At 59.6% G+C, this 20,345-nt stretch overlaps 1 protein-coding gene across 28 annotated transcripts in view; it reads left to right on the forward strand.

Annotated features, from left to right (window-relative positions):
• Positions 1-20,345, forward strand: part of PCBP3 (poly(rC) binding protein 3) — a 199,706-nt gene that overhangs the window by 153,642 nt on the left and 25,719 nt on the right. Inside the window, exon 1 of one of the 28 annotated variants that reach the window (XM_084992354.1) lies at positions 1,939-2,001. The exons of the other annotated variants lie outside the window; for them this stretch is intronic. The gene's annotated coding sequence lies outside the window, so the exon portion shown is untranslated. Of the gene's footprint in view, positions 1-1,938; positions 2,002-20,345 lie in introns of those variants that run through there. 28 annotated transcript variants of the gene reach the window in all.

The raw sequence follows: 20,345 nt of genomic DNA on the forward strand, positions 1-20,345 counted from the left end.
GGCAGAGGCAGGAGCCCTTCTGCCCCCGCCCCCGGCCGTGCCAGCCAGCTGCCCTGTGCGCGAAGGTCTGAGCGTCTGACCGGCAGCAGGCCCGGGACGTGGCTGCAGAGGTGACGGGTGGGGTCCAGTGAGACGGAAACCCATAGCTGTCGGGTGGTGGCTGACCGCTTAGCCCAGTGATTCCACTGAACCCAGAGCCGCCGAGCCCCAGCACGAGCCCCCTGCCCCCAGCCGAGGTGCAGTGCCCATTGTGTGTGTCCCCCCGCCACAGTGGCCATCTGCCCTGCCCGGCCTTGTCCTCCTTGTCAGCCCCGGGTCCCTGGTTCCCCGGACACTCAGGCTCTGCCTCTGGCCACCTCTGTGGCCCCCACGGCTTCAGCCCCTTCTCTTCTCCCCTCGGCTCACTGGCCCTCTCCTTGTCGCTTCTCCAAGGACTCGGCTCCTGCTCGCCCCTGCTGCTTCCCGCTGCTTCCCACTGCACAGAAGCAGGCCGGCAGCCCCTTGCCAGCTCGTCCACTTGCAATGCCACCCCAGCAGCCAGCCTCACTGTCACCGCTTGTCACCTTGCTCCATCCCTGCCCCCTCCAGACCTGAGGGGCAGTGCCCAGTCCTCCAGCGCCCCTTCAGTGGCCAGCGCTCTGTGTCCATGAGTGACGAGGCTGCCTTTTCTGTCCCTGACGGAGCTGCTGTGGGACTGGACGAGCTGACGGCGCAGGACACACCGCAGGGCTCGTGGCCTCCTCCTCCCCACCTGTCCACCAAGGCTAGTGTCCCCAGGGCTCGGGGCACCAATGACAGTCTGCCCAGGGTGGGCAGGAGTACAGGGAAGGGCCCCTCGTCACGGGCAGACCTCGGGCCCAGCGGGTTGGGCCCCTGCCAGAAGCACGTGTGTCCTTGGACCCCAGAGATATCTATAAATAAGTATTCCAGGGCAATCGGAGATGGAGGGAGAGAGGCCACCCAAAAGGTTATTGTTAAAATATTGTTTAATAGGACATTTCAAAGCCCAGATCATCCAGTCATCAAGGCTGACTCTGTTCTCACCCGTGAAAATGCTTAAAATTAAATGCATAAAAGCTTAGGCGTTAAAGTGGGTGCCATGTGGCATTTGATCACTTTTGTGTAGATTTAAAGATGGTAACATAAAAAATATTTCGTCCATGATGTTAAGTGAGAAAAACAGGACAAACCTGGGTGGCTTGATCCGATTTTTGTGAAAAAGTACATGACACATGCCTCCTGGGGAAGGTCTGGACGGGTGACCTCCAAACACCCACGTCACGGGTGGTGACGCTGCTTTGTCTGCATCTCATCTCGGAGGAGATGGCGAGAGGTGGAGGGAGTGACAGTGAAAGGGCGCTCGCTGTCCTCTGCTTGGTGGCCGTCCCCGTTCCAATGGGGCCCAGCGCTCTCCCCACGCAGGCAGTCCCTCCGTCCAGCGTCAGGAGTGCTCTCGGCCCACGGTCCCTGCCGGTGGCCTTGGGGCTGCCCCAGAGACCCCGGGCCACAGCGGGAGGACACTGGGGAAGGAGGGGACGCGCAGTGGGTGGCCTTTCAGCCGCCTCGTCCCGGTGAGGACCCGGCCTGTCGCGCAGCGGGCTGACAGGCAGCGCGGCTCGGGGCTGCAGAGTCGCCCGCGCTTAGTGGGGGCCTGAGGGTCTGCCCCCTCCCTTCCGAGGGCTTGGCTGCTGCTGCGGCGACGACCCGCAGGCGTGCGGTGGCCCGGGTCAGGGGAAGGAGTCATTGAAGTGACAGCGCATCGCCAGGCGCGCCCTCCAACGGAACGCGGGGAGCTGGGCGAAAAGTAGGTCACATGTGCCTGGTCCCATGTCACGAGGTTTCCAACCTGAGGCCAATGGGATCTGTGGCTCCCTGGGTTTAGAGCAAACCCCCCTCCAATTTCCCTCCCTTAGCACTTTCGTCTCCTCCAAAGGGGAGAGCGACCATCTGTCCGCCAGCACGGCCGGCCCTGCCCGCCACTCAGAGTGCCTTTGTTCCGAGGTAAGCGCTGCGGCCGCCCGAGGCCACGTGGAGCCCCGACGGCGCCCCGGCCCCAAGCCGGGGCTGCAGCCTGCGGGGGGCCGTGGGGGGAAGCGCCGTGGGCCTGCCCCGGGCCGCCGGAGCGTGGGGTCCTCGGCAGGGTTCCGGACACTGGGACGGCGCCCTCATGTTCAGGCCTCCGCTCCGGCAACGTGCCTCGTTTGCCAGGATCAGGTCAGCGGCTCACACTCTGAGGCCCAGGGCTCTTGTGCCGAGAAGCGACGCTGAGGCTCCCAGCCCCTGGGGTGGGGCGGGGACAGTGCGCCTCTCACTCTCGGGGCGCCGGGTGGCCCAGGACCCTCGTGTGTGGGCGCCCACCTCTGCGCCGAGCAGGTGAGCCGTGGGGGCCCGTCGCGTGGGAGGGTCGCAAGGGCACACTCAGAACAAGGTCAGTGTGTGTGAGTCGTGGTGTGTGTGACACGCGTCCTGTTGGCTCTGGGAGGCGGCGAGTGGGGTCCCCGGGATGGAGCAGCCGCAGAAAGCGATTGCGAAACGAGCGTGAGTTTCGTAGCTCACACAGAACAACCCTTCGCTCTGCCTGTCCTCGAAGGGCGTCGCGGTGTCCCATGAGCGGAGGGCTTCCGAGGAGCGTGTTTTGCAGGTAACGAGTAGACCACCGGGTGCTTGCAGGGAGGGTCTGTGCGGCGGGCTGGCCGCCGAGGCCGCACTCACGCAGATTTACATTCTCCCGTTTGGGTTTTCTGGGGAGAATGTTTCCCGGAGTAGTTTGCCAGAAACCAAAGGCGGGTGGTATTTGAGTGTGTTCTACTGGGAGAAAAGGGTTTTGCCTTTCAGAAATAAAATACGTAAAATCCGTATCCCGGCCAGCTTTCCGGGACACATGGGTCCACGGCCAAGCGCATGGACATGCGTGTGAACCCCTGAGGTGCCCGATCCCTCCGCCTTGGGGACGTGGAAATGACAGCCGCCCCCGGGGGGCCGGAATGAGGTTTTCCCTCCTTGCAGAAACATCAGGAACAGGGTGAAACCCGTTCCTTGCAGCTGAGCCTTTGAACGCGTCTCCCGCGCTCTTTCTAAAGGGCTCGCATCCATTTTGCAACCCTGAAGAAAGGGAGACTTGTCCTGGGGTTTTCATGAAGATGGCAAAGGCCGTGCTTTGGGTGCTCATACTTCTCGGTGCTTCCTCTGTGCCCGCACTGAGCGCAGTGTCCAGCACTGCCTGCCTCTCCCGTCCCACCCGACATGGGTCCCCAGGGCCGGGAGCATCAGCTCGGGCGTTGGGGGGTCGCGAGTCCCCACGCGTCCACGCCAGTGGGACTGTAAGTTACGCCCGTCATTGGCTCTGGGGGAAGTGAGACCTGTGAGTAAAACCTGCACCCGGAGAGGATTGGGGGGTGTTTACCAGAGAACAGGAGATTGTTTTTCCAGAAATGCCACAATCTCAGAAAAGGCTGCGCTAAGCAGAGGGCTGGGCTCTGTCCGCTGAGCCCTCGCCTGCTCCTCGCGGCCGGCAGCATGCCCTTGTCCTCCACGTTGGCCCGGGCTGGTCTCTGACAGGTGCTGTCCCTTTCAGCCTGGCCCTGTCTGGGAACTGAAGGGGCCACAGAAGAATCTGGGCCTGGCCGGCCTTCAGCACGTGCCCCTGGCTGCCCCCTCTGTGCTCTGCGTCTCCGTGAGGGACCCCACTCTGCATGAGGAGGCACAGAAGCCCCCCACCAGGGCCACGAAGCACCTGGAGGCAGCCTCGGGAAAAATTGAGGTCCCCAGCGCCGGCGTCTTCGCTGTGGCTGAGGTGGGGGCATCAGAGGTCAGGGTCTGAGGACCAGCCAGCAGTCCGAGGCAGGAAAGGCACCCGGCCCCTCTCCCCGAGTGTGGCCGCCGTGTTTCAGAGCTCAATGCTGGTCAGTGGTTCTCCGAGAGGGTCCTGGACCACAGCCACCATCACTTTCCAGAGAGGCAGGTTCGCGTCTGCCCCCGACTGACCGCCGGAGTTGGAAACTCTGGGCTGGGTGGGCCTCGCTGTGTGGTCCACAGAACTTTCCAGGCGATGCTGTGCCCACATGAGTGTGAGAGCCACGGGCATCGCTACCCAGGCACAGAGAGGCAGACAGCGGTCGGGCAGGGCTCATGGCCATGGCCGGGTGGCTGCTGGGAGGGTCCCGGCCGAGCCACTGCCCTTGCTGCACAGCTAAGGATGCGGCAGGTCAGACGTGAAGCCGTGGCCGCGGGAACCTCGCTGTGTGTTTCCTGTTATGCACGGGTGACTTGGCAGCTGGGCCTCTGTTGCCCCGAGGTGACACGGGTCCTGTTCCATCTGTGCCCTTGCTGCACGGAGACCCTACTGCTGACAGCACGGCCCACAGCGCCCCTCGGAAACCAGGGCGACACGGCTGGGGAAACGTGGCCGCCGGGCGGGGGGGGGCGGGTAGGGTGACCTTGGGCCTTCTGGGCGGCCAGGAGCAGGTGGATGAGAGTGCCAGGGATCCAGGGTCACTGTCGCGTCCAGGCATCTTGGGGTGCCGGCGGGAGGAGGGGCTGAGGCTGGGCTCACAGCCCCAGCGGGGGCGGAGGGGGGGTTGAAAACAACCCAGAAGAAGGCAAGAAAGGAGAGGAGAGAAGCCCGTACAAAACACGTTGCTGGCGAGAGTAACGAGCCCCTCGGACAGAATCGGGGGTTGGAGGCAGATCCAGAGGGACGGGGCTCTGATTTGCCTGCTTTGATGAAGGCGGCGTCAAGTCCCTGGGAGCAGAAAGGCTTTTCAGTAAACGGAGCTGGGTGTCTAGTTGAAAAAGCCGAAGCCAAGTTCGAAGTCGAACTCGCATCAGACTCGGTGTCTCTGTGGCGCGGTGATGGGCTGAAGGAGTCGGGTCTTTTCTGGGGACTAGCCCCCCGCAGGCGCGTGGCCGGGCGCAGCAGCCGCTGGGAGATGGCCCGGCCGGCCGCACACGCTGGGCCGGCCGCACACGCTGGGCGGCGGCCTGGGGGCCAGTGGGAGGGAGTGGGGCTGCGAGGACGCCCCCCGGCAGGCCCCGTGTCCATCCTTGAGCACAGTCCGCACCCCAAACTGGCGGGCGGCAGAAGGGTGCCCCTCGCGTGACCTCGTTCACGCCCCAGAGTCCCGCGGGGGCGTCAGACGACCTCAGCAAGGGGGAGCGGGGGGGCCCTGGAGTGCGCACCGGGAGGGGGAGCCCTGACGCCCTTGTTCCTTGTGTGAGTTGGCAGCCACATCTGCCGCCAAGGGCGGGTGAGACAATCCAGCGGCGGTTTGAGATTGGGTGTTTACAGCCTCTAAATCGCACTGCATTCAGAGTCAGGGAGCAGGGCTGTGGTATTTATGCAGAAGACCGTGAGTGTCCATTGGAAACGCTCAGGACAGGGCCCGGCGACAGCGACCCTCCCCGGCTGGTGACAGAGGGCGTGTGTACTGCTCCAGGCCGGCCTCTCCGAGCCCCTGGGGTCCCTGGCATGGCTGCAAGGGGTACCCACTCCTCAGCAGGTGGTTCTGCTGCCTTTGTTTCGCCTTTTTGATGCTGTTACTTTTACTGGTTTTAAAAACGATTCCACGACTGTTACAACCAAATCTTTTAACAGCCACTGGTCTGGGTGGCTGAGAAGTGAGTTTCTTTGACTTTCTGAGGTGTGACATCCCACAGAGCCGCTGGGGTGGTGCCTGGGGCCCGTGGGTGACTGTATGGCTGGTGTCAGCCGGGGACACCCTGGCTCCAGCCCCCTGGTGTCAGATGGGGCTGGATGGGGAGGGGGAGGTAGGGTCGTCCCCGGCTGTGTCCACGGTGATGCTTCCAAGACAGCCGCCTGCCCAGATTCCAGACGTGCAGCCAGCTGACCCCTGCCCCGGTGCGGAGGAGTGGGCGAGGGGCGGGGGGACGTGGCAGCTTCTTCCCGGGTCTGTCCCCAGGGGTGGGGGTCAGCTCCTCTCTAACATTCAGTTTCAGTCCTGGTCTGGGGAAGCTCGTGTGGACGTAGCCCCATGAGGCTGGGACGCGCGCCCCGCCCGGGTGGCTCTGGGGGGTGGCCTGCGCAGTGACCCTGCTTAGTGGCAGATCCCTTTGTGCTTGGGGGGTGGGAACTGTGCTCGCACAAACCAAGCTGTTCCGGGGAGTGAACCGCACAGGCTGTGCAGGGCTTGCAGGATTAACAGGCTGTCAGCGGATTGACGTCCAGGGGATTAAATCCCATCGGGAGCACCAGCTGGGGTGGGGACCTCGCGGATGGCCATTCTGCCCGTGGTGCCACTCTTCTCTGGCGGCCAAGGCGACCCTGGAACTTTTTATGAATGAGGAGCTGCCCTGTCAATAAGGGGAGCCCCCTTGGCACCTGGGGCTCCCCCACCGGGGCACCCCGCGAGGATACCACCAAGCCAGGGCAGCTCCTGTACCCAGCGCCTCTCCGCGAGCGGACCCTCCTCTCCGCAGGGTCTGGGGGCTCCTCTCCCCCCGAGGCTTGCGCCCCACCCGCCCACTGGCTCCGGCTGTGAGCACAGGAGACTGCCTCCCACTGCCCTCCAGGGCGGCGCTGCCGAAGGAGCAGGGCCCCTGACCCCAACCCAGGGCCTAGGACGGGGCGGCCGCTGCCCCAAGGGACCTCCTCATGGAAGTTCATGGGAGGCAGGCTCAGGGACAGGCTGCCCCCTCGGATGCTCCTGGTATTCCTTTTCGGGCAGGTCCTGGGCTGACCTGGGGAGCAGGTGGCGGGCGCCCCTCGGGGGTTGAGGGCTCCCTTTGGGGCCCCTTCCCCCTCACGGGGGAGGCGTGTGTTTCCGAGCTTGCCTCGTAACAGCAGCCCGAGGGAGCAGCTCTCAGGTCCCCAGTGAGCTCCGGGGTCAACGCCGGGCCCAGCCTTCTGCATGACCCGTCGGCTTTTCTTTCTCCCTAAAAACCTCCACTAGCCTTGGCCTCTCGCTTTCATGCTGACGGGCAGCAGGCTTTCTTTTGTTGTGTTTATCTGAAATCATCCCCATTTCCCCGTTTTTCTTGGTGTGAACCACCGTCTATGTTCCTTCGTCATAATAAAAGCTGAAATTAAGAGCTCTGTGCCCCCCCACCATTTCTTCAGTTGAAATGGGCCGTAGGGTACAGACTTGAAATCATGCTTTGCTTTTTGTGTACGTGACCTTTTTTTTGGGGGGGGGCACAGGGTGTGAAAGTTCCCCAGGCCAGGGATCAAACCCACTCTGTAGCAGCCACCTGAGCTGCTGCAGTGACAACACCAGATCCTCAACCCTCTGAATCACAGGGGAACTCCCTTCAAAGGGCCCTCGGTCCTCCTGAGAGGCCCTCTCCCGTCCCCGCGTTGTCAGGGTCGTGCAGGCAAGGGCGCCCCAGCACTTCCCGGCCCCTCGCTTCCAGCTCGAGGCCACCGCTCGGTCCCCGTCCGCCTGCCCCCAGCCCCGCCAGCATCCGTCCGTGGGCAGGGCGAGGGGAGGCCTGCGCCTGGCACACGGTAAGCTACCAGCTTAGGTACTGTCTGTCGCCGGTGTGATTGCTGGGTTTCTCTTTTAACTTACTGATCATGTTGACAGAGCGCCCTATCCCGAATCACCGTCTGTTCCGGGAGCGATCCTCGGGAGGTACTTGCGTTATCAATCTTCCAGCAATGCCAGTTCTGTTGGTGAACTCTTGCTTCAGAATCTGTAGCTGATCAGAAGCTGGGACTGCTGGCTCCCAGAACACACGCAAGGCAAGCTCACGGGCAGGCCGTTTCCCCTCGAGGGCCAGGCCGTGTCCTGACGGCGCGGCTGTGCCCCCACCCCACCCGGTGCTGCGCTGTGTGCCCGGCTCCTCCTGAGGCCCGGGGTGCAGTGGGTCGGGTCTCTGAGAGCAGATGGTGGGACCAGTTAGCCCATTGCCCTCCCCCGGCCTCCATCGGGCTGCCCTGGGCCAGTTCACACATCAGGACACTCACCCACGGGGGGTCCTGCAGGGCAAGGAGCCAGCAGGCCCGGGGCAGGGGGCCTGTGCTTCTGGCATCGTCTCCGACGTCTCCTGACTGCACGCGCCACCCCGGCTTCGGCTTCCGCTGTCTCAGACGCCCCGTTCCAGGGCGGGGGCGGAGGGAGGCATCCACGCCCCAGCACAGAGGAAGCGCCTTTCCACCTTCCCGGCGCCGGGACCCGAGGCCCCGAGGCCACGGGAGACTCCTCGCTTCCTCCGAGGAGGCCCTCAGCCGTCTGGAGCGTACATCTGCGGCCAGGTCGCCGTCGGAGGTGGGCTCCGCCTCTGGATGGCCCGCTCTTCACCTGCAGTCCCATTTCGCCACCAAACCGAGCCCTCCAGGGTGATGGCTGCTCCTTCGCCCCGCGTCCCCAGCGCAGCCCTGCTAGGAACTGCCTGTGAGGTCGACTGTCCCTGCTGCGGTCAGCCTCCCTCTGCGGCCAGAACATGGGGGACAAAGTGTGTGCAGACATCGGGAGCCTGCCGGGTCCCGTGGTGGATGCACGAGAGGTGGGCTTCATGACCCACGGCCTCGGGAGGGCCAGGTCCACACCCAGGTCTCCCTCGGGGATTGGGGGGGGGTGGCAGGACCGGTTGGGGCCCAGGTAGCCCTGCCACCTCCCCAGCCAAGAGGTGTTTGGAAAAATCGCAGGTGACACCGGGGCCCTGGGCACTCCCCTGGATGTGGGGCAGCAACGTCGGCGTCCCTGGGCGAGGCCCACACCTTCCCGGAAAGATGAGACCGTGCTGCCCGGGCTGCGAGCCGGGAGAGAGGCGAGCGGCCGGGGGCGCCAGCCCGTCTTGCTTGCGTGTCTCACACTTGGGCGACAAAGCCAGCAGGCTGTGCGCAGTGCTCCCTGAGGTCGGCTGTGTGAGCCCCAACGTCTTCTCTTGTGAACGTGACCTCCAGCGCCTCTCACTGCTGAAGTCACCCTGCCCTCCCCGCCAGGGGCGCGGTCTACATCCCGCGGCTCCAGGAGCGGAGAGCAGCCAGGAGCTCCGTGGGCTTCTGCTGCCCTGGCTGCCAGCAGCCCGACGGGGCAGCGAGCTGTTAAGCGTCAAGCCTGTGGGCGCCCCTCCACAGCCCCTTCCACCCGCATCTCCCGCACAGCTGCGGCCCTGGGGGCAGCCCTGGACAAAGCACAGCTCAGCCCCGTGTGGCCTCAGATGGCCGTTGGCTCCCGTCTCGGGCAAGAACTCTCCCATTGCACGTGCAGGGAGCATGGCCGCTGTGCAACTGCTTCTGCCTTAATGTCCAAATCTACCCCCCCCCACCGCCCCGAGCACGCCTGCAGCTTGGACTTGACGTGTCACTTTCACACGTGGGTCTCCTCAAGTCCGCGACGAAGGTCATCGCAGGCCTGTGTGGTGGTCAGAAGCGTGAGCTCCGGAGCCAGCGGGTGGTCGCAAAGGTCACAGGACTCAGAGCTAAAGCAGCTGACCTGCCCCTCCTGCGTTAGGCCAGAGTGGGTCTGCAGAAGTGAGGGTCTGCGGACCGCTCGCTGCGGGCTGGCACGGCCGCCGCTACAGCTGCGCACCGCGCTGTGCCTGGGTTTACTTACCAGGAGTCTCCTGATCTGAATAATCCTTTAAAAAAGAATGCTTGAAGAATTTGTTTTATCAGAATGTCACTAAGTAGTACTACTGGTTATAGGTAGATTTTGTCTATTGAATCAAGGTCAAAGATCGAGTGAGGTTTTGGTCCTGGAGCAAAGCTACCCCTGCAGCGCTCATCACAGTTCGCGGGCACGGACGCCTTCTGCCTAAAATTGTTAACAAGACAAGGACGCCTGCTCTCACCGCCCCTGTTGAACAGAAGGCACAGGTTCTGGACAGGTTGATATGACAAGAAAAAAGGAAAGGCATAAAGATTGAAAAGGAAGAAATAAACTCACCTCTGTTTGTAATTAACATGATTCTCTACTTGAAAATCCCATTAAGGCCACCAAAACCCTCCTGGAACCAATATGCATGGTCACCTACTAAGAATGCAAAGTCGGAGTTGCTGTCCTGGTGCAGTGGAAACGAATCCGACTAGAACCATGAGGTTGTGGGTTCCATCCCTGGCCTCACTCCGTGGGTTAAGGATCCGGCATTGCCGTGAGCTGTGGTGTAGGTCCAGATGTGGCTCAGATCCAGCTGTGAGCTGTGGTGTAGGCTGGTGGCTACAGCTCCGATTCGACCCCTAGCCTGGAACCCTCCATATGCCGCGGGTGCAGCCCTAAAAAGACAAAAAAGAAAAAGAAAACTTTGAAGGAAAAAAAAAAAAGAATGCAAAAGTCAGTGCTATTCTATGTCCCGTCATCAATGAACAGTCAGAAGTCAGAATTCAAAGACACCATTTGCGAGACCTCCAAAAGGTTATATACTTGCTACCTATCTAACCGAATATGCCCAGGAGGCGTATGCTGAAAACGAGAAAGTGCTGACGAGAGACCTCCATGGTCACAGGTGGGGCCTCAGCACCAGCAGGTGCCAGGGCTTCCCCAGTGTTTCCCCCAGGTTTCACGCAGCTCCCATCTCAGCAAACAGGATGCTCTTTAAATTTATGTGAAAACACAAAGGCACTATTTAATCCAAAAGAATTGTGTAAAAGGACAAAGTTGGGTGATTTGAAGTCGCCACAGTGCTACATTAATGCAGGCATTTGGTGTGGGTGGGTAGACGGGCCGAGGAGAAATCACACAGGACACAGTCCAGAGTGCCCCCCACACACCCCCGTACAAACAGCTGCCTTTTTACAAAGGCAGCGGAGCAATTTAATGCAGGCAGGGCAGTCTCTTCAAAACCGGTGTCGAAACCATTGGCTAATGTATCAAACAAAAGAAACCAAAAGGACCTTGATTAAACCTCACACCTTTTACAAGATTAACTCAAAATGGATCAAATATCTAAATGTAAACTCTCAAACTGTTTAGGAGAAAATATGAGAAAGAAGCCCATTCATAAAAGGTAGACATTTTAAACGAAAGTCGTAAAAGATGAAAGTGTGTCTCATCACAGTGAGAAACATTTGCTCCAGGAAAGGTGCCGTGAGACACCAAAAGGCAACCCGGAGGCTCAGAGGAAATCCCTGTCAATCCCGGTGCAGCAAGGGCTGCGTCCGCAACACCGGGGCAGGCTCCTCCAGCAACCAGCTAGAGGACGCAGGAAGGACTTGAGCCTGCACTTGTGCACACAGGGAAAGGCGCCTCGAGAGCTGTAGGGGAAAGCAGCCCTGGCCACCAGGAGACGTCGCCGCCTTCCGAAAAAATGACAGAGGGACCCCCGCCCCCCAGCCGAGCTGGTGCTGGCGCGAGCGCAGAGCCCTGGGGCTGTCTCACGGGGGGCCGGGGGCCAGACAACAGCGCGCTGCTCTGGCAAATGGGTGCCAGTTTCTTATGAGGTTGGACATGCACTTAGCACATGACTCGGTAGGCAGGGTCCTGGGTGTTTATCACCAAAAGATGCAGCCTCGTGTCCACACGGAAGGTGCCCCTGCTGTTGCTATAGCTGCTTTGTTTGCATCCACCAAAGCCTGCGTCAGCCCGGTGTCCTTCCCGGGGTAACGGGACACACGGCTGGGGTGCAGCCGTGCAGTAGGAGGCCACCGGCCACCAGGACGAGCGGACTTGTCTTGGGTGCAGTGGCCTGGGCTCAGACCTGGAGAGCATGCGCCTGCTGAGGACAGTCTTTCGATCGAGTTTATTTAAGTTCTTGAAATGATGCGATTGTGGTGACGTGGGGCAGATCGGGCCTGCCTCCGGGGGGGCGGGGGGGAGGGACTCGACAGGGACGGCCCACAGAACCCTTCCCGGTCCTGCTCGGGGGGCGACCAGGGAAACCCACGCGTGGGCCCGACCACCAGAACAGCGCCTGTGACCCCGGCCCTGTCCAGGTGATAGCGTTTGCGAGCGTCGCTTACAGGTCTCGCGCCGCAGGCAGGTACATCCAGTGGAAGCTGGTGAGGGACCCAGACGCTCTGTCCTTTCTTCGCAGCTACTCGCGGATCTGAAATCATTTCAGAATTGTGCAACGCACGCGTGCGATGTACATGCACAGACATTCGATCTGACAGTCATTAGATCTGAAGTATAAGAAGCCAATTGTGTAAACAGTTCAAAGTCGGAGGTGATCAAGGTGGGAAAAAGGCGAGATCAGTCAGTGCAGCCAGCAGGAGCCAGCCTGCGAGTTAGAGGGCGGAGGAGACGCGTCCTGTGAACACCGGCCCCGGCAAGCTGGCCAGGCTCCCTGACGTCAGTGAAGCAGGCTTCAGGACAGGGCGAAGGACAAACGCAGCAGCCCCAGGGTTCACGCATGGCACAGCGGCAGAGCTCAGAGCCGAGGGGAGGACGCATCCCTGGCTGTCATTGGAGAGCCAGTGTGCCGGACGGGGCAAGGGGCCTGGCGGGACGCCACACCCAGCCCCGGGAGGGACACGTCTCCTAGGCCCCCCCGGTGCTCCCAGGGTGGACCTGCTCTGCCTAACGAATTTAAGATAGTTTGAAATCACAAAAAGTATGCCTTCTGACCAGAGTGAAATTCAACTAGACCTCGTACCAAAGGTAACGACATTTTCCAAACACCTGAAGATCAGAATATGCACCTCTGAGTAATGCGCTGGTTTGAGCAACACCTTGGAATGACAGGAGATAGCATATGTGACAAATGCACAGCTCTAACTCTCTAGGAATCAAGGCCGGTGCCTCCAGAGAAACACGTGGCTAACGTGGCGTGAAGAGTTAACCGGAAAAGATGGCTCCAAACAACTCTCGAAGCTTTTACCTTAAGAAACAAATAGAAAAGGCAAGGCAGGCAGAAGGGAGGGAGTCACAGCACAAGACCAGAAACCAGTGAAACTAGACCCAAACTCGGCGTTTCGAGCTGGCAACTCGGAAGCAGAGGGAGCCAGGCAGAGGGGGCAGCTGCTGGCCTGGAGAGCGGGGCTCGCTCTGCCCTGTCTGGTTCCTTCGTCAGTGTCGCCTCTGCCCTCTCCTGGTGGCTGGTGGCTTTGCAGACCAGCCTGAGCCTGGGAGGGAAGCAGGGACCATCCCTGGACGGGGCAGGTCCCCAGCCAGCCACGTGTGTCCCCAGGGGACCGTCTCACCCCAAGCACACGCTCAATGACCAAGTGAATGAGCAGGAGAAGGGACAGGGAGAGGGGGAAACGCCGCCTTGGGTGTCCCAGGGGTCCCTGAGTTTAGAAATCACTATGTCCTGAGTCCAGGAGGTCCCGTGAGGCCGGGGTGGCGCTGGGCTGGGCCCAGGACGTTTTCACCCAGTCTTCTGTAGGTATTGAGTTGGCTCCTGCTTGCCGGGGGCCTGGACGGCCACTGGGATCTGGGGGTTCGCTGTGGAATGGAGGAGGCCTGACCAGGGTGGGGACGGGATGCTGGCAGCTGGGGGTGCGGGTGCCTGCCAGGGAGTGCCCTCAGCAGAAGGCTGTCTGTCCCAGGAACAGAGGCTTCTGAGACTGGGGGAAGGCAGTGGGGCAGGGACCGGGCTGGGGGGCTGTGCTCCCAAGGACAATGGGGCGCAGCCAGGAGCTCAGCACCTGCGGCAGAAGGACGTTCCCAGGCGAGGGGTCAAATCAGAGCAGCAGCTGCCAGCCTGCACCACAGCCACAGCCATACCAGATCTGAACCATGTCTGTGACCGACACCACAGCTCGTGGCAACACCGGATCCTTAGCCCACTGAATGAGGCCAGGGATCGAACCCACACCCTCATGGCTTCTAGTCAGGTTTATTACCGCTGAGCCACGACAGAAGCTCCAGCCCTGTCCTTTCTAGGTGTTGGGCAGGTGCAGTCCTACGAGATGGAGCTCTGGGGACTGGCTCTCTGCCCCCCTAACTCTCTGCAGCTACATCCTGGTCGCCAAGGCATCAGCAGCTTGTTCGTTTCTTGGCCAAGTCGATTCCACTTGTGTGCATTCTGTGTGAGGCTGCACCCGGCGGGGATGCGCTGAAACTGTCTAACCAGCCCCTGGATGGCGGTGCCGTTGCCCAACGTGGCGGTTACGGATACGCCCGCGTCCATCTTCACCGCTCTGTGGTCAAGGCCCAGGGCTACAACCGCCAGGTCGAGTGGAAGTTACCTGTTTAGTTTGTTAAGAAACTGCCCCACCATTTTCCAAATGACCAGGCCACATCCCTGCAGTGTCGCTGTGGCCGGCCTGCCGGGTGTGGTGTCGCCTCTGCAGCCTCCGCTGGCCGTTCCGACAGGGTGTTGCCTCCCGTGGGGCTGAGCACGGCCCGAGCAGCCGGTGACCGCGGGCGTCTGTTCCTGCTTATTTGCCTCCCGCCTGTGCTCTGGGTGAAACGTCCAAGCCTTTCGGCCGCTTTCTAATTGGATTGCGTGGTTTCATGTGCTTTAGAAACCAGTCCTTTGTCAGGTGTGTGCTTGGCATATATTCGCTCCCAGTCGTAGCTCGTCTCTTCACCGTCTTAGTATTTTTTTTGCAAAGCCATGGTCTTTAATTTTGAAATATCTCATTTACCCGTTTTCCCTTTCACATATCAGGCTTTTAGTGCCAAGTCTAAGAATTCTGCCTTTATCCTGATTCTCAGGATTTTTCCCTTTTTTCCCCCCAAAGTTTTATATCTTTATGTTGTACCTGCCAGCACATGAACCATTTTGAGTTTAGTTTAATGCAAGGTGTGGCCTTGAGGTCCAAGGCCCCTTTTGGCCTGTGGGTGTCCAGTTTCTCCAGCGGCGTGGGTTGAAACGCTGTCTTTCCTCTCGAGCTGCACGTCCGTCTTTGGCACAGGTCATTTGGGCGTGTGTGTGTGTGTGTGTGTGTGTGTGTGTGTGTGTGTGTGTGTGTGTGTGTGTCGGGGCGGGTTCTGGGTTCCGCGTCTGCCGCACCAACTCCTCCGCCGGCACCCAGCCCGACCACAGCAGCTGGGTGACGCCTTGTTTTCCCTTCTCAGAGCTGCTTTAGCTACTCTCGAGCCTTTGCCTTGCTGTATGCATTTCGCAGTGGTCTTGTTGTATCTGTGGGATTCTTGCTGGAATTTTAAAGCAGGAATTACGTTGGGACTGTCTGTCCACTCAGAGAGAACTGACGTCTCGACTCGACCCGATGAGCCTCGCACTCGGAGCGAGGTCTGGCTCCCCTTCGTTTAGGCCTGTAATTAACTTCTTCGTCTCCGCTGTGTCGTTCTCAGCATGGGAGTCCCAGGCGTGTTGTGTTAGATTTCCGCCTGAGTTTTTCAGGCCCGGTGCCGTTCGGGGTGGCTTGGTTTTGTCCCTTGGGACCAGGGGCCTTTGGTTGCCGTGCCTGCCTCGCTGTGCTGGCCGAACCCCGGGACGGCGTGGGGTGAGGATGGTGAGAGGGCAGCCGGGCCGGGTCCGAGCGGGAGCCTTCAGCCCACGGTGATGCCGGACGAGGTCTCCTTGTAGGCGGTCCTTAGCTGAGCAAGCCCCTCCACTCCTGCTCTTTTCTGAGCACCTTTTTTCTTTTTTTATCATGAATGGGTGTTGGACTTTGCCGGGTGCCTTCTGCACTGACGTCACCATGTGACACTCCTTCCTTAGTCTGTTCATGTGGTTGGCTATGCAAGTCGGTGTTGCAATACTCGCCCAGCCTTGCGTCGCCGGAGGAAGGGCATAGCGTCCTCAGAATTCTTACCACACATTGATGAACTCCGTTTGCTAATGTTTGGAGAGGATTTTTGCGCCAGCATCCTCGAGGGCAGTTTTCTTCGTTTGTTCTGTCTTTCGCACTGATGTTCGCACCAGGCTAATGTTAGCTTCATCAAATGTATCGGGAACTGCTTCTCTTCCCTCCGTTTCCTGAAGGGGAGTGTGGGGAGCTGATGACGAGCCTTCTCAAAACTGTTGGTAAAATTCTCCAGTGAAACCATCTGCATCTGGAGGTTTCTTTTGGGGGAGTTTTAACATTGTGGACCCAGTGTCCTTCATGGTCATGTAGGGCTGTTGAGATGATCTGTTCCACGCTGGGTCAGTTGCGGTGCTTTGTCTGTTTCAGGGAGTGGCTCACTTTATCTAAGGCAGCTGATTGGTGTAGAGTTGTTTTCGGTATTTCTCCACGATCCTTTGACAGATGCAAGGTTCTTGGCAATGGCACTCGGCACTCGTTTCATTCCTTGCAATGCTGTTTTGTCTTAGTTTATCTGTGTCAGTTGTCCTAGAAGTCTGTCGATTTTATGGATCGTTTCAAAGAATCAACTCCTATTTCATTGATTTTTCTCTAGTTTTTCTGTTTCCAATTTTAATTATTCCTGTCTTATTGTCTTCTGTTTGCTTGAATTTATTTTGTTCTTTTTCTAGATTGTTAAAATGAGAATTTAGAGACCTTTTCTCTTTTCTAAAGTATACATTTTACTCTGTAATTTCCCTCTGGGCACTGCTTTGATTGTGTCTTACAGTCTTTCGTGTGTTGTACGTTTATTTTCATTCAGGTCACCGTATCTCTTGTAAGCCTCAGGCTCACCTCTCTGGCCCAAGGATCGTTTAAAACGCGTGTGCTGGAGATTTTCCCTTCTTTCTGTTACTGGTTTCCAGTTTGAGTCATTTGTGATCAGAGCACACAGCATGTGGTATCGATTCGTTTAAATTTGTTGAGGCTCGTTTCATGGCCAAGGATGCAGTTTGTGTTGGTATGTGTTCCGTGGGTTCTGCTGTTGCTAGATGTTCTGTAAATGCCGACTGGGTCCTGCTGATTATCGGTGATGCGGGGTCTGTATTCCTGCTGAGTCTCCCGACTGTTCTTTCGGTGTTGAGATGGAGTTTGCAATCTTCCGCTGTAACTGTGGATTTGCGTATTTCTCCTTTCAGTTCTATCAGTTTGTACTTCACAGGTGTTAGTGTTCTAGAGCAGCGGGTCCCCAGGCCACGTCTGGGCCACGTGACCCTGCATCGAGGGCAGGGCCCACACCAGGGCAGCGGGAGTGTCCTTCCTCAGGACGCTGCCCAGGGCCAGCGACACCGGATGTGGACACTGGGGGCTGTTGTGGGGACTACACCCGCAGGCCTGTCTACAGGAGAGCACGGAGCCACCGTGAGACCTGGGGGAGGACGCACTGCAGGGCACACCCCAGGCCTTGTCCTTGTAGCCACCTTCCCTTAGCTTCAGTGACAGGCTTTGCGTCGGCAGGCGGGGTGCCCCGTGTCCCCAGCAGCGAGGCTGAGCAAAGCCGTGGCAGTGGATGTGTGCCTCGAGTGCACAGGAGCTGGGGGGTGGGGTCGGGTACGGACTCATTCCTCGCACGTGGGCCGAATTGAGGAGATGCCCCAGCCAGGAGCCAGCCCGTGGGACTAAGCAGGGCAGCGTGGCCCGGAGAGGGGCTGGGCCATGGGTTTGTCTGAGTCAGGGCTTGGGTCGCCTGCATCCTCGGCCTGGGCCAGCAACCGGGTGACAGCACAGAAAGCACTCTTGCCACCATCGCTTCGCGTCAGGGCCGCCCTCACTGCCTCAGCCTCGACCCAGAAATGGTGACGGCTATACAAGCAGGGTCATCGGCGCTGTCACGGCTGCACGCCCGTGTCGAGGAGGAAAAGGGCCAGTGTGGCGGAGGACCAGGCCGAGTGTCCGGAGGTGAAGCACAGGGTCCGAGGAGGAGAGTCTGCTGAACTGACGCCCAGGACGGGGCGGTGCAGCCCTGCCACCTGCGTGCGGAGGCCCCACACGGGGTGGGGGCCACAGATCCAAGAACCTCCCGAGGCCCCGAGAGCAGAAGCACAAGGCACCTCATGGGTTACGTGGCTCCAAGCCAAAGGTTAAGACAAAGACCTTCCCGTGGGCTGGAGAACAGGAGCCTCGTTCGGAGGGCACACCGGGCCCAGACCGGTGGGCGGAAGGGCAGCCCTGCCCTGGGCGCCAGGCCCGGTGAAGCCGCCTTCAAAAGGAGATGCAGCGAGGACTTAGATGCCCAAAAGCTGCGAGGCTTCGGCGGCACCAGCAGGCCTGCCGCTCGGCAGTGGGACGGGGAGTCACAGGGTCGAGGGCCACCGGCCCACGGGCCGGGCAGCAGGGAGAAGGCTTGCCCTTGTCCAGATCCCTTTAAAGAGGACGGGCTGCTTGCACTTACGAAGCGCAGTACCGCGGGGTCTCCAACACGCGGCAGGGACAGTGGCAAGGCCGCCAGGAGAAGGGGGGTGCCCGCTGGCAGGTTCTCCTGCGCCCACCAGGCTGCCAGGCAGCAAGGCCAGCTTGCGGGCCGAGTCAGGGTAGAGGGCTGTGCTGTCAGCTGGAGCAGCCTCTGCGATAACAAGGCCACGTGGTCACTAGCACACAAACAGCGGAGCTCCAATGGAGTCGCCAAGGGCATGCATTTAATCCAGAAGGTGGCAGAGGAAAAGCCTGGACAGGGGACAAAGAACAGAGCTAAAAATAGAGGCACATAGCGGGGTGTTAGATTTAAACCCAGCAGTGTCAACAGTCACTGTAACAGTCCAGTTAAGAGGCCGCCTGTCGAGTGAGATGAAAGAAGCAAGGTCCAAGAGGGCGTTACCTAGAGGAAACTCACTTTGAATGTAAAGACGCAGGTTTAAAGTGAAAGACGGGAAAAGATACGCCACGCTAACTCCAAGCAGCAGTTAGATTGGTGTCTATACTCATAGCAAAGTGAATTTTAGAGCCAAGAGTATTTCCGGAGATAAAGAATGACCTTTCAGGAGTGCCTGTCGAACCCAACTAGGAACCATGAGGTTGCGGGTTCGATCCCGGGCCTCGCCCAGTGGGTTAAGGACCCGGTGTTGCCATGAGCTGTGGTGCGGGTCACAGATGCGGCTTGGATCTGGCGTTGCTGTGGCTGTGGTGTAGAGCGGCAGCTATAGCTTTGATGAGACTCCTAGCCTGGGACCTTCCATATGCCGTGGGTGTGGCCCTAAAAAGACAAAAAAAAAAAAAGATCCTTCGTAGTGATCAGTGTTCATCAACAGAGCATCACGACGTTAAATGTCATGTCACTAATAATGGCGTTTAAAATACATGAAGCAAAAACAGGACTAGAGGAGGAGCAGACACATCCACAGTCACGGCCAGAGGCCTCAGTGTCTCTGCTTGGCATTTCCCGGGATGAGCAGAAAAGCCCCCCAGCACCTGCTCTGATGGGTGTGTCTGTGGAGTGTCCCGTCCAGCCTCTCACAACAGACCACAGTCTGGTCCATAAACAGGTCTCAGCACGTAAGATGAGGTGTGTTTTCTAACGGTGGTGGAATTGAATTCACTAAAAAGCGGCCCTACAAGCAAAACATAAAAAATAAATAAAATTTAAAAAACCAAAAATAAAAAATCTCCAAATATTCGATAACTCAATAACACACTTCACAATATCCCTGGAATCAAAAAAGAAATCAAGAGAGAAATTTTAAAGTATTTTAACATGGATGGAAGAAAAATACAATATAAAAATTTGTTGGATGGAGCTAAAGCCACATGCAGAGAGAACTATACAGAACTAAACACCTCTGTTAAGCAGAGGTAAGATTTTAATCCGCACCATCAGCGTCTTTCTTAAGACGCTAGAAAAGAGGAAGAAACCAGGCCCTGTCCCCATGCCGGCCTCTGTGGAGGGCTGGGTGGTCGGGGAACGGCAGGAAGGGCCCCAGAGAACAGGGAGATGACGGCCGGCTCCTGGGAGACGGGGTGGCTGTCAGAGGTTGGGGCGCCCAGGGAGTGGGGTGCAGGGCGTGGGTGCACTTCTGTGGACGGCGTCTGCTCAGAGCGGCGTTTAAACCAGGGACTGGACACGCTTCCCCGAGTTGGCGTGTCCGCTCCTCTCCTCATCAAATCAATGAAAATGCATCGGGCCCGATGCCCGGGGGGATGGCAGGAGGGGTCCTGCCACGCAGAGGGCTCTGCCGGCTTCTGAAGCGCGGGAGGTGGAGGGTATCTGACGATGCGGCCGGGGCGCCCTGCGCACAGGCGTGTGGCTGCCGCGTCCTGCCGGCCCCGCGGGTCCTGAGCTGCGAGCCAGGCCCGGGCGCACTGGGCTGGCCTCGGATGAGCGCTGTCCCGGGGCCTGGCGGGGCAGCCCTGGAGGACACCCCGCCTGCCGGAGGCCGCGGCACTTGCGTGCGGGCTCGGGCGGCATCTTCACGGTCGGGTACCGAGTCCCAGGTGACCCTAACGACTCCTGGGCCCGCTCCCGTCCCCCGCGGCCCAGGCGGCCCCTTGGCTCTCCCCCTTGGCCAAGGGAGGAGGACGGCGCTGGGCTCTGCAGCTGCTCACCGGCCTGTGTGACTGATGGTGAGTGACAGCCCAGAGCCTGGAGCCCCCCTGGCTCTCTCTGACCCACTTTCCCCACTGCGGGCTGGGGACGTTTACATAACAGATGGCCCCGGGGCCCTGCTGTCCTCACCACCGCCACCACCACCGGGGGAGGGGCTGCTGAGCCAAGAGGAGGCACAGCGCCCCCCTGGCCGCCCTGCCCGCCACTTCCCAG

This window comes from Sus scrofa, chromosome 13, assembly GCF_054392235.1.
Source record: "Sus scrofa isolate SSC_HxYL_T2T_F1_AM1 chromosome 13, Sscrofa_HxYL_maternal_Yorkshire_Landrace_v2.0, whole genome shotgun sequence".
Classification (NCBI taxonomy): domain Eukaryota; kingdom Metazoa; phylum Chordata; class Mammalia; order Artiodactyla; family Suidae; genus Sus; species Sus scrofa.